This window comes from Mus pahari, chromosome 20 (assembly GCF_900095145.1).
Source record: "Mus pahari chromosome 20, PAHARI_EIJ_v1.1, whole genome shotgun sequence".
In the NCBI taxonomy this organism is placed as follows: domain Eukaryota; kingdom Metazoa; phylum Chordata; class Mammalia; order Rodentia; family Muridae; genus Mus; species Mus pahari.
Window position 1 is genome coordinate 23,903,590 of NC_034609.1, and position 20,512 is coordinate 23,924,101.

General features: G+C 36.3%; 1 pseudogene; it reads left to right on the top strand.

The window, feature by feature from the left end:
* The window catches only part of LOC110337812, a 68,423-nt pseudogene extending 49,411 nt beyond the window's left edge, over positions 1-19,012 (top strand).
* Positions 19,013-20,512: the final 1,500 nt, after the last annotated feature.

The following is a 20,512-nucleotide window of genomic DNA, read 5'->3' on the forward strand; positions in this document are numbered from 1 at the left end:
GGGGGGTATATGGAACTTTCGGGATAGCATTTGAAATGTAAATAAAGAAAATAATAATAATAATAATAATAATAATAATAATAATAATAATAGAAACTAGTAACAAACAATAGATACATAAAATGGCATCATTATGAATTAGACAAACATCTCTATACTTCCAAGACCCATGCATTTAAGGTAAAGAAAGCCAACCATACCTGGCACCCTCACATAGGATACTTCCTTAACTTGGCTTAGTACAAGCTTCAGGTAACCGTTTGCAAAGGTATCCATGGTAATACCTTTGTATTCTGCAGACAATGATGGATGTGGAGTTTTTAAACACACAAATACACACACACACACACACACACACACACACACACACTATTGCACCAATTTAATTTCCCAGGGTTAGGTCGTGGAGAGAGATTGATGCCCCTCCAAGTGAATGTGGCTGGAGAAAGGAAAAATGGAGCATCTTAAGTTACTTCCCACCAACATTACTCAAATCTGAACTCTCAACATGTATGCGCAACATACATGTTCTGACATTCTGATGCTGTATAAAAGGAATGGGAGTTTTCTTAAAATCTGTATTATCAAAACTGACTGGAACTGGAATGGTAATGTAACAAGACCTGCATAAACATATTTGCTTATGCTACACAGTCTCAATTTGCTGAACATCTGATCAAATATCTGACACAGGAGATTGGAGTCTCATTTTTCCAGGCTGTGGATATGATTTTCCCCTTCTTCTGAAGTGATGGGTGTGTGTGCAAGAGCAAAGAAATGATTGTAACAAATAAATGATTCTCACAGTTGCACATAGCAAGGATTAAAATTCATAGTTGCTAATTTCAAGGGTTTAGCTTGTTGATTGACATCTTGAAATACTGACATCACATTGCATTTTGTGAACATGTATGTGAAGTTGTAGCACAGATCCAGAGACCAGAGTATATGGGTAGCACATACATTCTGGCAATAAATCTACCCAGACGGTAGATTCTCTATGATATATATTTCATTGTCTTACTTTTCAGGATCTTCTATTATTATGAGTATTATATTCAGTTTTCTAATACTATATCTAAAGTAGGTTAAGCAAATTTCACAGGTTAATACTAATAATGTAGAATACAATTCAAACTGGACATGCCTGTATGTTCAAATCTCAGTTTTACGGTAGTAGTCTGGGTATTATACCTTATGATTTTATTTTGCTTACTACATGATCATCTTGTGATGTGGTAAGATTCCATGGGATGAACTTTTATAACTAGTGCCTCACCCTAGTTCCAGCACAAGATATTGTCAGAACGATAGAACTATGATAAAAATAGCTACTTGGGAAGGTGGTGACAAATGTATATCATTGGTTTGCAATTAGTCAGCTTAGAATCTAATGTTTTGAAAACAGAATAGGGACAAGAGAAACAGGACTTAAGGAAAGAGGAAGGGTTAAAAATAAAGGAGTCTGTGTAGGATAGGGTCATGTGGCATGAAAGCAAAGAAATGAATTACTTTGAGGAAGGAAAGGGACAGGGTCATGTAAGAAGGCAGAAGAGGGTAAGGATGATGGGTAAGAGCAAATTATAATAATATATTATGAAAGTGTTTTAATACTGTGACCTTGTATAAGGCCCTTCCTTCCTTCCTTCCTTCCTTCCTTCCTTCCTTCCTTCCTTTCTTCATTCCTTCCTTCCTCCCTCCCCCCACTTCCCTTTCCTTTTTCTCTTAAAGATGTGTAACTCAGGCTGGTTTTTAAAATGTGAACCTCTTGCCTCTGTCTCTTCAGCATACCCTACTGCCATGTGTCATTGCTTTAGTCAGGGTTAATATTACTGTGATAAAACACTATGACCAAAACCCATTGGGGACAAAAGGGTTCATTTGGCTTACAGTTTCATACCACAGTTTCTCGGAGAGAGTCAGGAAAGGAACTCAGGCATTTTAGAAAATTGACCCAGAGGCCATGGATGAGTGCTGCTTAACACAGCTTATTCAGCCTGTTTCTTACAGAACCTAGGACTACCAGCACAGGGATGGCACTGTGCACAATGGGTTGAGACCTCCCACACCAAATACTAATTAAGAAAATGCCCTTTAGACATGCCTACAGCTCAAATCTTACAGAACCAATTTCTCAATTGAAGTTCTTGGCTCTCAGATAACTCTATCTTGTGTCAAGATGACATAAAAAGTAGCCAGCCCTGTCACGAATGACCAATATTATTTTATAATGTTTAGATAAAAATAGAGGAAGACAGAGAGAAAGAGAGAGAAGAGAAAAGATTGGAGGAAGTACATGGTGTCATCAAAGTATATTATACCTACAAGGGAGGGTCATAATGAATTACACTTTGTGTAATTAATAGACATTAATAAAAATTCAGACAAAGAACACTACAAAAATAAAAGAATAGTCCTATGATTTCTAGGCTAGATTACAGTAAAAATGAACGTGAGGTTCTGTCTTGTTTTACTACTAAATTTGATTTATTGAATAATGCCCATGCTTTCTTCTCTTCCATAGCTGTCATACAATATAGATATGCCCCATGCATTGCACACACACACATACACAGGCATACATATACACACACACGTGAGGATTCATGCATCACTTCTTTCCATGATCAGAGACACTTTCTGTTATTTATTTATTTATTTATTTATTTATTTATTTATTTATTTTGGTGAGGTGCAGTTGTTAGTCAGGTACAAGACATGCAGGAGAAAAAAATAACTATAATTACACTAATTAAAGAAGAGTCATGTACAAGATCTCCTAGATACAGTAACACTAATTTATCACTAAATGTTCTGCCACTTTTCTGTAGAAGGTCAGGCAGGCTAACATAGTTACCCTTTTTTCCTATGGTACTCTAGATTTTTGTCTTGGTTTCTACATAATGCTTAGTAATATATTTTGTGTCTCTCTCAAAAAAGGATTTAGTTTACCATGTTTACCTTACCCATTTCTCTAACCTTTTCAAGTAAAATCACTCAGGTTTGACCTGGATTAGATTTCAGACACACACTGGAATGAGAATATCTGAAACATTTTAAGATACTCATTTCCAATTATTTCTCTGTTTCCTTCAGCACAACAACATAACCTTCAGGTTATCTGTTGCTGGTATCTTCCATTACTTCTATTATCTAAATTGCAATATATATTCTTAGACATCATCAATGTAGTGTACTGCAGACTATATCCCCAGCCTCCATTGACCATTTGACAATGCAAACACAGAGAATCCCGAAAGATTCTGCATATGAAATTCAACAAAAGAAACAAGCAGATATCAAATGGCCACATGTAAAAATGTCTCTGGTACTCTGTTTGCAATTAAAATACTGCTAAATATACCCAGCACACGTCTGCATGCAATTAAAAAAGGAAAAGTAATTGGTAGAATTTATTTCCTATAAATAGGTATTCATTTAGTGTTTTAATTCCTAAGAGCTTACAATTATAGTTCATCTCTAAAGGAAGTCCCAGTTTATATAGGTTGTCACAGTTCGTAACTTATGCCCTTTAATTAAATGTATTAGTACTTTATAAAAAAAGAATTCAAATATGAAAGTCATCCATTTTATGATCCATTTCTTTTAATTGTGCATTTTAGCTTTCTTTTAAAATGCAGGTATAGCTATACACATATATATTGGTAGCAGTATGGAATTTTCATCTTGACCAAGAGCCAAGCTTTTTTATGTTTATTAAAAATAGCCCTTTGTTTGTAAGGCAAGAGCAAAATGAACAAAATACTGAGTGGTGGCGATGGGCATATAAAAGAAAATATCTGGCACAATCTATCAGTTAAACAGTTTATTATTTTATAATGAAAAGACGCTATCACTAATAGGTCAAACAAGTCTTTCAGACTCACAGTGTTTTCTCTTTTGTCATGGTAAATACAGTGCTGTTATCACAGACAGGATGACAGCTTCAGGCAAGAGATACAACTCCGGGGACTAGAACTTTAATTTAAAAAGCCATGAGGAAAAGGCACAAGAGGAAATCAGACGGGACAGGTCTAGAGACAAAAGGCTGCATTTCATAATGTGATGCCCTGCCAGACAGCAAGCAAACAGCAGAAGGTGGACTTTTACTATCACCATGAGAGGAAATGGAATCCAACAGAAGCTTCTTGGGTGAGAAGGGAGAAATGAACATCCAACAACGTGAAAATGTCACCCCAACCAAGACTGAGGAAGGCAAGAAAGAGATTAAGGGGACAGAGGAAGAAAAAGAAGTCCCTCCTTCTGAAGTCTCTCACCAGATCAAACTAAAGAATTCCAGCACAGTTCACAAAACTCCCTGTCAAGACCACCTACGTAGGAACAGTATTTCTCTTATAAGGGGATTTGAAATGAAGATGCTAAACTAACCATGAGACATGATTGAAGCATAGGCATGTGAGACCTTTCTCCTGGCCTAGCTAAAAACCTGCAGCATCCTGAAAATTTCACAAACAAAACTACACATTTCATTATTACGAAAAAAATAAAAGGATGTTAAGATCCTTCTGGAATCCATGTAACTAATGACTTTACCTGTACATCTGCAAATCTACACTGTGTGCTGTAGGCCATGCTCTATGCCATCACCTAAGAGAGAAGGAGGGAGAATAGGAAGCTCCATTCTTGACTTTCTCACTGTTGTCCTTAAAGATCTGAGATCCTGGCTCAGTTAAGAGTTTCAAATGCTGTTACAAAGGACAATGACCAAAGCAAAAGGGTGCAAAACAATAGGGTACATACGTCTTTCTAAAACTATCACACAGGGAAAGAACTCATGTAGGGCAGGAACCTAGAGCAGAGACCAGGGAAGAGGGGAGCACATTTGTTGGTTCTCCATGGCTTGCTCAACCTGCTTCTTTAAACCAACCAGGACCACCAGTCTTGGAGTGGCACTGCCCCAAGAGAGCTGGGGTCTCGCATCAAATATTAATCTAGAAAATTTCATTTCAGATGCATTTAAAGGTTAATATCATGAGGGTATTTTCTCATTTGATAATCCCCCCCCCCCTTATATGACTAGCTTGAGTCAAGTTGGCATCAAAGTAACACAAGGGGCTGTAGCAGAGGCTCGGTGTATTAGAGCACTGGCTGTTCTTGCAGAAGAACTAGGTTTCAGTTGTAGCCACCCACATGATGGCTTACAACCAAAGGTAACTTCAATTACAGATGATCCTTTCTCTTCTAACCACACCCACCAGGCACATATATGGTGACATACATTTTTTCATATACATAAAATGACTCTTTAAAAAAAAAGAATACAAAAATAACTAATGTAAAACTCTGAACCTACTTTCTTCTACAGCTGCTTGGAGAACTCCATTGCTTACCCTAACTCAAAAAATATGACTTTCTCTCCCTGTTCTCCGTCTTTCAGCTCTTAACAATGGCCAGAAATTATCTTTTGCTTGTTTTGGTGTCTAGTTATTAAAATATTTACCTAAAATATCAGGAATTTTATTTTCAATTATGCTTCTGAAAGTCTGCAATGGGTAAAATACATTTTTTTCTATATATCTTTGCAAAACTCTTTGGAGGAGCCACACCCATACCTCCCTGTGTACTAATTGTTCCTTAAGTAGTTCTTTCTGTTAAACCCTGCTTCCACTTTAACCTATATTAGAGTATCCTCTCAATAAACTCCAATTCTAGTTCTTACTGACTTTTTTCTGAAAGTCGTATGTGGGGACTATTAAAAAATCACATATTCACTTGAACAGAGAGAGTCCTCAGGCTATTACAGTGGTACCAGGAACTGGGTTTCTAATGTCTCCTCTCACTGCCATTGATTCCCAAGAAGATATTTAAAAGAGAGAAATGGTCTAAACTGACAGTCACACGTAAAACATGACTCTCTTTTTCTCTCCATGGACAATATAGTCACATGTAACTTGGTGGCCTGGTGTCTATGATTTCATAGTCTATTATCACAACTAGGATATAAGATATCACAACTAGGATATAAGAAAACTGAGTTTATCACTTATAGCAGGTAAGAAATTCCCAATTCTCTGTAAGTATTTCTCAGAGCAGTGCCTCCCTATAAAAAAATAAAGCAAGGTTTGTTTAATACAGAAAATATACATCTTTCTCTGGCATTCCTGCTAACACAGTAGAGGTGGACACAATATTGAGCCTCTGGTAGAGATCTGTCCTGATTTGAATAAGAATGGCCACCCTATGTTCATTATGTTTGAGTGCTTGGTCCCCAGTAGATGAAGTGCTTTAGAGGGGGTTAAGAGGTTTAGCCTTTTAGAAGAAATCACATACTAACCTGCCATCACAATTTCTTTCTTTCTTTTTTTTTTTTTTTAAAGGAATAGGACAGGCTGCCCCAAACTTACAAGTTTTCCGACTCTACCACTTTAGCATATCCTACTGTCACGTTTCACCCATAGGCAGCAGTACTTATATTTAAAAAACTAGGTTTCAGGTGTAGCCACCCACATGATGGCTTACAACCAAAGGTAACTTCAGTTACAGATGATCCTTTCTCTTCTAACCACACCCACCAGGCACGAAGTAGAAAACGAAGTAGACAAATATAGCGAAAGAATAAAGGAGAGAGAATGGAGGAGTAAAAAGCAGTGGAGGAGGTGACTGTGCTCCAAGCAGATCATCTAAATGCCCGAGTGTTTTTCTTCTGTCCTGCCTTTGCTCCATTATCATGTACTCTAAACCATAGAGTCCAATAAATCATGAGTCCAATTAAATGTGTTCTTTTTGCCTTTGTAATGATGTTTTATCACAATAATAATAATAATAATAATAATAATAATAAAGTAATACAAAAGTTACTAATACATGTGTTATCAAACATCACATCTTAGAAAAAGCAGTGGACCGGAATGCCATGTATGGAGAGTTTAGCATTTCAATGAGCAAAATACTCTATGTCACTTTACAAAAGTGAACTTGGCTGATTCCAATATTTTGGCTGCTTCATGGAAAAGTGCAGCCAGACTTAGTTACCCTGAAAACCTAGGTCATTGACCCCAAAAGAAACTGCTTTGGGACAAATCTATTATGTAATTATTTAAAAGCAAATAAGGCAAAATAAAACAAACTAAAATGATTGTAGCATGTTTTCCTTTACTTTATCAACAAATAGGCACTTTTGATAATATACTAAGTGGTACATACAGGAAAAACAGAACGATATACAGATAAAATTGATTTTACCTATTAATAAATATTTATTCTAGTGTAAGATTGTTGTGGATGGCCCTGGGGCTAATTATATTTGATGTTTAATCTGTTCTTCTGTGAGTGGTTGTGAACAAGGAATGAGTCAGCACTCAGGTTATTTCCTGTAAATCTGCTTCCCACCTCAATTTGTAAAATAAAGGAGAGCTGGTGATTGGGCTGATAAAAGGGAAGGTGGAGTGGAAGGTGAGAGAGAGAAGGAGAAAATGGAAGAGGGAGAGGATGCTGAGGAGGAGGAGGAAGAAGAAAAGCTGAGCAGAAGCATATGGCCCAGAAAAACTGCAAGTTCTAAGGGGTCTCATAGATGTGGAAGATGGTAGTGTGAGCAGTAGATCTGCCCAGTCTAGGTGCACAACATTTATTCATATTAACTATGTTGTGTTTTCATTGCCAGGGCATATTTGGGAGGAGATTTAATACAACAAAAATGTTCAAGACTCCAGACTTCTTTAGTGTTTGATATAGTGCAAAAAGTCTTTTCTTCTTTTGATTTGTTTTCTATCAAAGGTAACTAACCTGTAAAGGGCAAATATTTCATATACTCCCCCTACCTTGAATTATCCCCACTTGGTAAACATGCTTAGGAAACACTTCATCCACCAAGCCCACCCAACACCTTCAATCCAATAACTTGCTGCTCTGAGTAGTTGCCTGCCCCTTCTGCCATTCCTTTCATGTCCTCTGTGTTAACTAATTTTAAATTAGCCAATCACAGAAGACTGTAATGTGGGACCCCAGGATAACGAACAACGGTAAAAGACACTATTATCAGCTATGCTGCTACAAATCAAAGTGACCTCCATTCCTGTTGTTTGGTTTCTGGCATACCATTTTTTTTTTTTTTTATAAAAAGAAACTGCCTTACTGAATTAATTTCACTTTGTGTTTCTTAGTGTGACACCAAGATTATTCATTTTCATCTGTAAAACTGAGCCACGAACTCTTGAAAGTAAATTATTGACCAGCATTATCTTTGATCAATGCTGTCTGAGTATCTACCAAAGTTTGACAATCCTTTGTTGGTGGAAGTAGGAGATAGAGTACTGTTGCTGGCCCCTTTGCAGCCTAAACAGATATTTCAGTGGTCTCTTGTTGGATAAAGCCAGGATTCTTGACCATGCAATAGAAAAGAACGTCAGGACAAGATATTATAAAATCAAGCCAGACTTTGTTAAGAAAATCCAACATGGATTTATGTACAAGACTTGATAGAAGTTCTAATGAAGAGCAGGTGCATAGGAGAATGACAACATTTGTTTAAAAGTCATGTGGAGTTCTCAAACAAGAGCACAATAGAGACTTTTAGCAATAGCCAAAGGAATCCAGTAGCTTCTGACACAACATTATACAGATTTGATTTCTGAGGAACATTGGGGGTCGGTGTATTACAGACTGATAAAACAGGTCCAAGTATAAATGCATTCTACTGTATGTAAATTGCAAGGAAGTTAATAAAGTCCATAGTCTTGTTTATAAGACTGCCAAAATATTACTGATAAAGGAGTAGTTTCAAAGTTAAAATCTCTAAGTATACTTTATTGCTATGTTAGAAATATTAATTGAAACCAAGTGGTGGAGGTACACACCTTTAATCCCAGCACTTTGGAGGCAGAGGAAGGCAGATTTCTGAGTTCAAGACCAGCCTGGTCTACAGGACTATACAGAGAAACCCTGTCTCAAAAAAAACCAAAAAACAAACAAACAAACAAACAAACCCAAAAAACAAACAAACAAAAAAAAACCCAAAACAAAAAAGAAGTATTAATTGAAATAACTCATTTTAAAAGAGAAATGCTGTCTCTGTGTATGTCACCTTTACAGTGAACATCACTAGATTTGCTGAAATCCTTGTCTTTGAGCCAGCAAAATAAGTCAACCGAAGCCCAAGGAGAGGGGCATAGGACATCTTTCCCTTCCCTTCCCTGTTAACTCCTCCTGTCATTCTACTCTACTACATGCATGGTGACCAATGGAAATCTATGAGAAATTAAAATATGGACAACTCAGCATTTTAAGAACATCAGGAAAAATTACAAGAAGGAAACCACATTTAGTTCAGTCTTAAACATCTAGACATTGCTAAGTTTGTAAGGAAAAGTGTTCTGGCTTCTGGAGCTCCAGAACTGTGTTCAGTCCTGTAGGGAACATGTACCATGTACAAGTGTAAAAAGGACATAGTTAAATTTACAGTATTAATGGCATGATAGTGAGGAGAGGAGAAAGGATCCAGTTCACAAAGTATGGACATTTAAAATTCCTATTGTTTTCATTGACTGTTTTAAACTTTTCACAAACTTTGCTGTGATTCATTAATCATCATAGAAATCCAATAAAGTTAATGTAATTCCTAGGACAAACTGTCAGTATTTTTAAAAGCCTAGAGGAGAATCTTAATAAAGTTACATGAGTTAAATAAAATAACGTCTTTCATATTTGCAAGAAAGAAATGATATCAATTTAGTATGGGAACCTTGGCTATCTATCTCATGGTAATTAAATGTTCTGAATGATGTATGTCCATGGCTTTGAAATATAAGAATGGAGAAAAATAGGCATTGATTTAAAATGCAGTTCATTTGGTAGACAAAGATAAAACATGGGTTTATAAAAAGATAATAAACAAGATATTTAGTTGTGAAACAATTCAAAAAATAACATAAGACATAAATTCTACTTGCTACCTTGAATTTTTCTTATAAATCCTGATCCTTAAATGAATTAAGAAACCTTATATATGGACATGAAGTAAGTCTAAATTTTCCTTGGGCATCAAAGTCTTTTGATTCTATCAATTGTACAAACAGCTGATATAGTATTTTTCCCATGTTCTTAAATCAACTGCTTGTGTGTAGGTCATTGTTTATGAGCAAGTCAAAGAAGTTAATTAGTTTTTAGTTAATATCTGAAATGAGAGTTTCCCCCATTCTTTAATCTTTAGCTACAAATGAGCAAAATAGCAGAGAGAGCTCCTGACATCTATTCAATATCTTAACTTTGAAATCCAACTGTGCCCCTCCTTCCTTGCAAAATATTGATTCTTCTTTATGTTTGCCTGGTTTCGATCACATGGAAGATTTACCTTCCAACCCTACTTACCACCTTTTCCTTATTGCCTCAGTGAAATGGAGTACTAGCTAATGTGATTTGCATTTGTTTAAATAAATATGCATTTATCAGAGCACTTTACGCACATGTAAGTGGACAGAAGTTACAGAGTTCTTATAGTATATCTGTCACCTTCTTTCCCTTGTCTTTCATTGCTGTGGTGCAATATTATACTTGAATATTGATTCACTATTATTTACCTATGTACACAGCATACATGAAGATTGAATCAGTATTTATTATACATAGTGCTGATATTGTCAAATAAATACCAACATCTATCCATTGTTATATTACTATGCAGACTGGCTTAGTCATCCCTTAATTCATTACATACATACATACATACATACATACATACATACATAAAACTATCAAACAATGAAAATAATATTAAAAAAACAAAAATACTTTCTTATTTTGTTCACCTTTCCTCTCAAACAAACTCTTGATAACTACCAATATCTTCTCACCATCTCTATACTTTTACCTTTCCCAGAATGTCATCTTCTAGACATGACACTTTACACATGTTTCTTGGACTGGTTTCACCCTTTTGCAATATGGACTTGAAAAAACTTTGTATCTCTTCTTCATTTAAAGATAACTTCATTTTCTTATTAAGTAATATATTCCACTGAATGGATGTACCATGGTTTCTTTAGCTTAATCTACTGACTGGCTATTAAGAATAATGCAATGCTAAATGCCCATATGCAGATTTTTATATGGATACAAGTTTTCAACATTTGAATGAGCACTAGAAAGACTTATCACTGGATTTTGTGTAAGATATATTTACCTGGGTATAAGTGGTGGGAACTTTTTCCATTTCCTCCAACAATAACAGGATTTCTGCTATTTATGACCCTTGTTAACACACACACACACACACACACACACACACACATACACACACACACACACACATATATATATGTATATATATATATATACATATATATATATATGTATATATATGGGGTCATATTAGAGTGCTGATAGACTTATGCAGTGAAATATTATTGTTAAAACTTTTAGATCCTAAAGGCACATAATATTGAATATTTTCTCAAAGAGTTATGTGAACTTCTTAGAGCATTTTTGGCTAAATCACTATATATTTGGTCCATTATTAGTTATTTCCTGTCTTCCTGCTAAGTGTTAATATTTCCTTCTAGCTGAATATTGACATCACCATCTTAAAACTCCCCCCTAAGCAAGACTGTCTCAGTAAAATAGTCTCTCTCTTTTTTAAAAAATTAGAATTCGAGATCTTTAAGAGACATTCACTAAAATCTTTCTCTCATTCTTAAGAATTAAGAATACTGCCTGATATACTTATGTTTTAAATTATTTTCAGTATTTTTTTTTATAAACATTGAGATTTTGAGAAAGTTGTATCATTTTTCTTTGGTTAATCAATTTTTCCAACAAGATTGTTTAAGAGCTAGTTTTCCTTTTCTATCTTGTTCTTGAATCTCTGTCAAACATCTATGTGGATAAGGTGGGATTTGGTTTTCTATTCTTTTCCAATGACCTCTGTCTCCCCACAAATAACATGCAGTTTTGATTAGAGTAGCTAGAAAATCGATGCTGATATCAGAAAAACACATTCTTCCTCCATCCTTAATGTTTTGGTTGTTTTAGTTATTCTATGTTTTTTGTCTTTGGTATAAATTTTTGAATAATATTAGTTATGCCTATAAAAATGTTGTTGCTGCCAGGTCTGGTAGTGCATACCTATAATTCAACGAGAGGGAGACAGAGGCAGGGGAACAGCTGTGTGTAATCCACATGGTTTACAAAGCAGGTTTGCTACAAAAAAAGACTTATATGTGAGACAGTCTGAAAAATAACAATAGAGTATGTAGCTGGAAGTATTATAGAAGCTACTCTTAACTTGGAAGACTATCTTTCCTTAATATTGAAGCCAGTAGTATGGTATGATTCCAGATTTATTTCATCTTTAAGTTTCATTAGCATTTTATAGATTTGAAAGTAAACAAATCATGCACATGTTTTGCTAAATTTACATAGAAGATTTTCATTTTCTTTTTAGTGATGAGAAATTATATTTCTTTCTATTTCTGGGGTATACATCTCATTGCTTCATAAGCATAATTACTTCGGGAGAATTTTAGTCATTTACCAGAATTTTTTTATTTTTATCAACCATGCAATCTGCTAATACATTCAAATTTCTTCATTTCCACTCATCATAATTTTAATTTCTACTTTCTGTTACTTTCATTGGCTAGAATTTCTAGCACTGTGTTGCATAACAGCAAAGAGAAGCCCCCATCTCATACCTTAATACCACAAGACATATTAATTGAGGTGTTTTTATATGTGCTCTTTATCAAGTTGAAAAGGCACAATTAACTTCTGTTCTTCTCCATTTTTACCTGTAATCAGTGTTGATCTTTATTGGATACTATCTCTAAATTCATTAATCTCATCATGCTGTTTTTTTTTTTCATTTATAGCCTGAGGAATACTGAGCCTGACGTTCAATCTTGGAATAAATCTCACCTATTTTTGCATTATATTTCCTAATACTTTGTTAGTTTTCTTTCTAGCTGGTAGCCAGTAGTTTTCTATGTAGCTCAGTAGTGGAGTCCTTTCTTAGCATGCATGAAACACTATATTCAATCCCAAACCCACACACATGCCAGTAAAACCAGCACACAAAATGTGGAATCAAGGAAACCAGAGGTTCAGTGTTATTGTCCACTATCCAGTAAGTATGAACAAAGCCTGGGAAATATGACATCCTGCCTTGAAAACAAACAAACAAACAAACAAACAAACAAACCAATCTTTCTTTCTATGATACCTAGAATAAATCATCAGCTCTCTAGTCTGGTTTCATCTTTATCTAGATCCGCACTCAGAGTAGCACCTAGTTTTATAAAGTAAATTAGGAATTGTTTCTTTCCACTTCCTGGAAGATGGTGTGTAAAGTTAGTGCTAATTTGTCTTTAACACTTGTTAGAATTCTCCAGTGAAACCATCTGGGCATCGGGATTTCTATTTTGGGAGATTTAATTTTATATCCAATGTCCTTAATAGGTGCAACATTATTCAAATCATATATTTCATATTGGGGGAGTATGGTAGCCTGTATTTTTTTTTTTTAGGACGTGGTCCATTTCATCCAAGTTGTCAAAGTAATGAATATGGATGTCTGAGAATGGTCCATGTGCTTCCTTCTGTGCTGAGCAGAATTAGGAGTAAAATTCTTTGTTATTGAAGAAGAAAGTAGTTCGTGGCCTTTTTATTTCAAATAAGGCTTTGAAGAATTTGCCAATTTTGGCAATTTTTCTCTTTATTCGATAGAATCTTTCATAATGATATGTTTTTAGATATCGATTTTAGTTCTAATTATGGTTTCCCTTTTTTCCATGTCTATCTGTAACACTTTTTGTAAATGATTATATGTGAATGTGATTAATTTCACTAGCTAATTCTCCCATTTTTTTACTGTTGAAATTACATTTTCTCTCATTGACATCTTTTGATTCATGTATTTCAGTATATTGAATTTCATATCCATTCAGCTTAATGGTATTTCTTTGCTTATTTATTTATTTATTTATTTACTTATTTACTTATTAATTTTGGACAATGTCTGTAATGTATACTGTTTGGAATTTGGTGGGTAGCTCAGGCTAGCCTGATTTTGTGATCTCCATCATCTTGGTGTCCAAAACCCCAGAACTACAGAGGTGTGTCTCCACCACTGGCTGCCCCATAACGGTTTCCCTTTTTCTAACTTTCCTTGAGATATTCTATTTGATTAAAGTCCGATTGTGATATAGGTTATTGGAAAATTCAAGACACTGTGATGTCTATCATAGTGTATATTAATCTATAATTGACAGCTACATATAATTTAGTTTGCTGATAATTTTTCAAGTTTGATCTTGTTAGGACTGATGAATCTATGTACTATGACTTTTGATTTTTCTATTACTGTTTTCATTTTTCAATTTGTTTTTGTTCCTCTGCTTTTCTGTTCATGTTCTTTTGGTAAGCACATGATTAGGACTGCTATGATTTCGTGACAGATTTACCTATTTATCATTGAAGAATGCTACTCTGTATGTAGCAATTTTATTTTACTAAGGTCTGCTTTATAAGATGTTAATATAGTCATATTTTGATTTGTGTAATCTTCCTCTCCAGCCTTTTATTACACCATAAAGAAACATGTACAACGAGTTCATGGAGAAAGAAGCTGTGACATATTACCATTCATTAATTAGTAGAAATAGCACTTCTTATCCAAGAGAGCCTTAAGGTAGGAGAGCATTAAAAATAAAGGTAATAGATCTTACCAGAGACAGTAGATGGGAGATGGGGCCTTACAGTGGATAAGCTTTATAGGTACTATGCGATTATTAATGAAAAAAAAAAGAGCTTAAAGTAAAAGGAGAGAATCAATGGCAGCATATCTGAGCTGGTGGTAGAACTTCACAGGACTGAAGAAATGGACTCCTCCCCATTACATCGGCAAGCATCAGTCCCTGACACTATTAATGATACTCTGTTATACTTGTAGATAGGAGTCTAGCATGGCCATCGCTGAAAGGCTCCACTCAGCAGCTGTTTCAGATCTATTCTGACACCTACAGACAAGCAGTAAATGGAGCTTCGGGACTCATATGGAAGAATAGGGACAAGGAGTGTGGGGCCCAAAGAAGGGATAGGAACTCTACATAAAGACAAACAGAATCAACTAACCTGGACCCTATGGTCTCTTAGTGACTGAATGACCAGCCAAAGAGCATACATGGACTGGACTTAAGCCTCCGCACACATATGTCACAGATGTGCAGCTTGGTCTTCATGTGGGTCCTGAACAAATGGAGCTGGAGCTATTCTAAAAGCTGTTGCCTGTCTGTGGGATGTGTTCTTCTAGCTGGGCTGTCTTGTCAAGCCTGAATGGAAGAGGATGTGCATAGCCACACAGCAGCTTGATGTGCCAGGAGGAAGCACAGACAGACAGACAGACAGACAGACAGACAGACAGAGAGACAGAGAGGCAGAGAGGCAGAGACAGAGACACAGAAAAATGAGGGAGAGGGACAACATTGATGCCTGAGTACCAGTAACTTGTAAATGATGAATGTGTAGCCATAACCCAGGTTTCTCTATGGTAAACTTTCAAATCCATCATTTCCTGATGTCTCCACATTGACAGACATTCTGTGATTAAAAACGTCAAAAGAGATGTGCCAGTTATTGGATCAAATGGGTAGCTCTGTAGGCAATGAGAGCTAAGTGTCTCCGTGGCATCAGGTATGGGGCCTATTGATTTAAGACATGTCTGCCATAGGGAAAAGCGACATCTTAGAATTGAAACAGTGATTAAATTTTGCAAAAAAATGATAGCTATATTACCAACAGGGGCAAAAAAAAAAAAAAAAAGAAGAAGGAAGGAAGGAAGGAAGGAAGGAAGGAAAATGATAGTTTCTAAGCAATTACTACAGTTTTTATTTTAATCCTTTGGACTTCTAAAACAAAATACCACAAAGTGATTGGCTTACAATTATCCTTTATTCCCAGTTCTGGAGAGCAGCAGCCTTAGGTCTATGGGGCAGACATTGTCTCTTGAATGGGTTTTTTTCTCATAGATAAAACTCTAACGTAATGCCAGGAGGCAAAGTGATCGAGGGTCTTAATTTAAGTACCAGATCCATGCACAAGGACTCCATTCCCTTATATTTTTATCTACAAAAGTCTATCTCATCTTCCAATTGTCCCACATGGTGATTTAGGTTGTCTGTGCTTGCATTTTGTAAGGAAATAATCACTATGGCAGAGACACTCCTATATAAATTGCTGGCTCTTACATTTCCTCAGCAACAGTGTACATATCTCATTGGCCACGTTTGCACTGGGGACAGAAAGAATATCCCCAATGACAAATAAAACAACACAAACCATCATTGAGTCTTAGATAAAGATATTTGGGAATCAATTATATGAACAAAAAGTTGTGAAAAACCAGTTGAAAGATAAATTTATAGTTGCTAATTTGGAACATTCTTCAGTCAAAAAAGACAATAGATTATATCAAGTCCCAAATTGTGTCATGAAGAAACTTAGAGGTAGAAATAAAATAGATATGACATAGTTATTAGAATAATTGAAATTTTTATGATTGAACAATCAGAAGCTAACATAAAAGAGGTGCTCCCAATATCTAAGGCTTTTCACAAAGAAAATGAGATTATTTTAAATATTTTTGAAGGAAATGAAGGAAAACTGAAATTTTTAACGTAACACTGAATGTGCCATCCGTATGCATTCTATCATTACATCCCTGCTTCCAATATACTACTTGGTTTCATGGATATTAACTGAAAACTTGTAAGAAATATGTTGTATTTGTTGTTGTTGTTGTTGTTGTTATTGTTGTTGTCTTGTTTTGTTTTTATATCTGAAATATTCTGACATAATGAAAGGTGAACCTGGTAACTGTATGAAGTCTAGATTTTATAAACTAGTTTCTGAACACAGGACATGAAACTGGATTATTGTAGTAATTCTCTTCAGTAGAAGGATGATTCTGTTCTAACATAGGACTAGAAGTCAAGAAAAAGGAAATGAACACTGGTCTCATGGTGTCTTACAAGAAGATGAGAAAACAATCATCAAGAACATAGGAACTAATGTGTGTCCCCTTTCGTGTCTAAGATGTTTGTGCAATGAATTAACAAGTAAAATAACGTTAATATTTTAAAAGTAAGAGAGTAAGTGGCATGGCTTCCCTTTTCTTGAATCTGATGGATTTATTCAAATAAATGTAGTTCAGAAATATTTGATAATTATTTCAAGTTATATGAAGGAAATAGAATATTAATATGATGAAATGCTTCGTAAAAGTCAAATCACTGATATTTTATTAAACGTGGCACAATAAAATTCCACATAAATATATAGTAGCTATCAGAGTTAGCAATAAAATCTAATTATTTTTATAATATATGTTGATATCCTCAATATCGATTTTGTTTTATTTATATTAAGCCTCTGAAATTACACATTAGTTATACTAGCTTCTATTTAAATTGACATATTTATACCTAATCTTATGGTTACATAATTGGTTTTATTTTTATTATACTACATTCTTGCTGAAATTCTTTGCTTTACCATTGACTTTATTTTATCATGCATTGCCTATGCCGTGGTCCTAAATCAGTTCTTGAAAGCTAAACAAGAAAAAAAGCAGCATGCTGTCACCAATTTGACTGGATTTGCAATCATCTAGGAGACAAACCTACGGGCATGTTTCTGAGGGTGTTTTCAGAGTCGTTTACCTGAGACAGGACTAGCCACCTTTTGTGTGCAGAACACTGTCAACCTAGGGATACAGATGGGACACAAAGAAGAAGAGAGAGAACTCTAGATAAGAGTCAGAATCCCTTCCTCTTTTCCTTCTAACTGCAGATGCAAAGAGACCATAAAGCTCATATTACTGCTATGTGCTTCCCTTGCCATGATAGACTGTATTGTAAGGGAGGTGTTGATACAAAGGTCTAGTTCCCTTTGGGTCTTGATTTGTTAATAAAGAAGGTGGGGGGGGCAACTTGGGGTGTAAGTTACAAGTGGGACTTCCAGGTCTGAAGAGGAATAAGAGACACAGTGAAAGAGAAAGCTTTTTTTCTTCCATGCTTGGATGAGAAGAAAGCAGCAATCATGTAAGATCTCAGGGCAGCCGGGGCCTGGGGCTCTGCTGCTGGTGGGTTGCCAGAGATGTTTGATCGGTATTGATATGAACAGTCCGCTGAGTTTAGGGCGGAAGGAGAAATAGAGATGGTGGTTTGGTAAGGGCACACATTTCCAGGCAGGAGGTATCTATGCCCAACAATTGTGCCATGAAAGGCAAACTCTATAGTGACAAGCTGTGTGTGTCCTTTATCCATGAATTCAAAGGTCTCAGGTTGGTTTGGTAACCAGACCCTTCCTGGAGCAAGGTTCTAGGGAGCGGGGCCATGGAGCAAAGCTGGGTAGCAAAAAAAAATGCTGGGTAAGTGCTGACAGTGCTGATCAAGTTAAGCTGGGTGGAACAAAAGAAAGCCAAGAGAGGGCTGGTAGCATAGCTACAATCCCCAGAAAAGCATCTAGCTAATCAGAAAGAGTCCGGTGCTTCCAGATAGCCCAGAACAAGTGCCTATTATCAGGTATGCTAAAAACTCGCACTATAGCAACAACTTCTCCACACGTGATAGAAGCACCATGGAAGCACTGCATGTTCTGCTATGTGACCCAGGAATCCTTCAGTGTGGCTGTCATTGGCATTGATGAGGGTCACTTTTTTCCTGACATTGTGGATTTCTGTGAAATGGTGACCAACGCGGGCAAGACAGTGATTGTGGCGGCACTGGATAGAACCTTCCAGAAGAAGGCTTACGGCAGCATCTTGAACTTGGTGCCCCTGGGGAAGAGTGTGGTGAAGCTCACCGCCATGTGCTTGGAGTGCTTCCGAGAAGCTGCCTACACGAAGAGGCTGGACCTGGAGAAAGAGGTGGAGGTGACTGGCAGAGCAGAGAAGTATTATTCCGTGTGCCGCCTGTGCTATTTTTAAAAGTCTTCATCCCAGCTCCTATCCCAGGCTCATCATCCACTAGCTGAAGCCTTTTTTAATTCCCTTCTTGGTTGCTAAGATGCTTCAACACAGACTGGAGCCAGACCCTGCCTGGTGGCTAGGATCCCACATTCAGCCAAAGGTGAGGACAGAGCTGCCCAGCATTGTGACACCGGTGGTGCTAGTTTCTTCCTTGGTGGCTTTCACTGCTAGATTTTAGTCTCAGAGCCCCACCCCTTACCAAGGCGCCAGGCCTCACACAGCCCTCTCCCCCCAGCCCCATTTGTGCCCAATGATCTACATTGCCACTATGTTTCCCAGAGTTAGCCTTTGCAGTAAGTGACTATACTCTTTCTTTGCTCAGAACCTCAGCTCCTAGTGAGCCAAGAGAGTACGTTTCTTGTGCTCCATTGTGCAAAGTGAACAATATTCAATTTTACTACTTAATGAGAAAAACTAAAAATATAAAACTACTCACAAGACTGTATTCCTTTAAATCATAAGCCAAACTCTTCGTTCCTCAACTTCCTTTTGTCAGACTGATTTTTTATAGCCTTGAGAAACGTAACTAGCATGTTTATAGTAAGATTGAGATTCATTGAGTTCTACAGAACTCTGAACATGTCTTCCTAATTCTTCAGATTCCTTTCTAGTACCACTATTAATACTTTTACTCACTTATCTGGACAATTATTTGCCTAATGGCTGTCAGGAATTGAATTAGTCAGGGTTCTCTAGAGCCATAGAACTTATGGAATGCCTCTACATATTAAGGGAATTTATTGTAATGACTTACAGTCTGTAGTCCAACTCACCCAACAATGGGCACCTGTGGACGGGAAGTTCAAAAATCTAGTAGTTGTTCACTCCCACGAAGCTAGTTGTTTCAGCTTGTCTTCTGTATAAGCTGGACACCTGGAGAACTAGGTTCCAACAGATGTGCTGGCAAATAAGTACAAGCAGAAGAAGAGTGAGTCTTCCTTCTTCAAGTGTCCTTTTGTAGGCCTCTAGCTGAAGGTGTGGCCCAGATTAAAGGTGTGTGCCATCAGTCCTGAATCTGGAGCTTTGTTCCAGGCTGGCCTTAAACTCAGAGATAAGCTTGCTCCAGTCTCCTATGAATAAAAAGCATGTACTAACTAACTTGGACCTAAGCTTTTCATGGCCACTAACTCCATGTTAAGATCCAGGTCAGAAGTTTGTGTTTTTGAGCCTCAAGATCTGGATCACATGTGTGCCCTCCTTTTCTGGATTGTAGTTCATGGATGACAACCAGGAATAGTGGTCACAATAATGAAACCTTACATTTAAATAGGAAAAGGAATTTGACCAGAGCTGTCAACATTTACCTAGCAAGATCCAAGTTAACATCTTTTAATGTGCACAGTTTGACAAAGTCTGGACGCATTAGAAGAAACACTAGAAGACAAAAGATGAAAGACATTGTTGTTCGTTGTTTATTTGGTTGGAATTTGTTTTAAGTTATTTGTTGCATTAATCAAGTTGTTTCATTTATTTACTATCCTCCTTTGGATATTTTAAATTGGTTATATATAATATTATACATTTATTTCATAAATA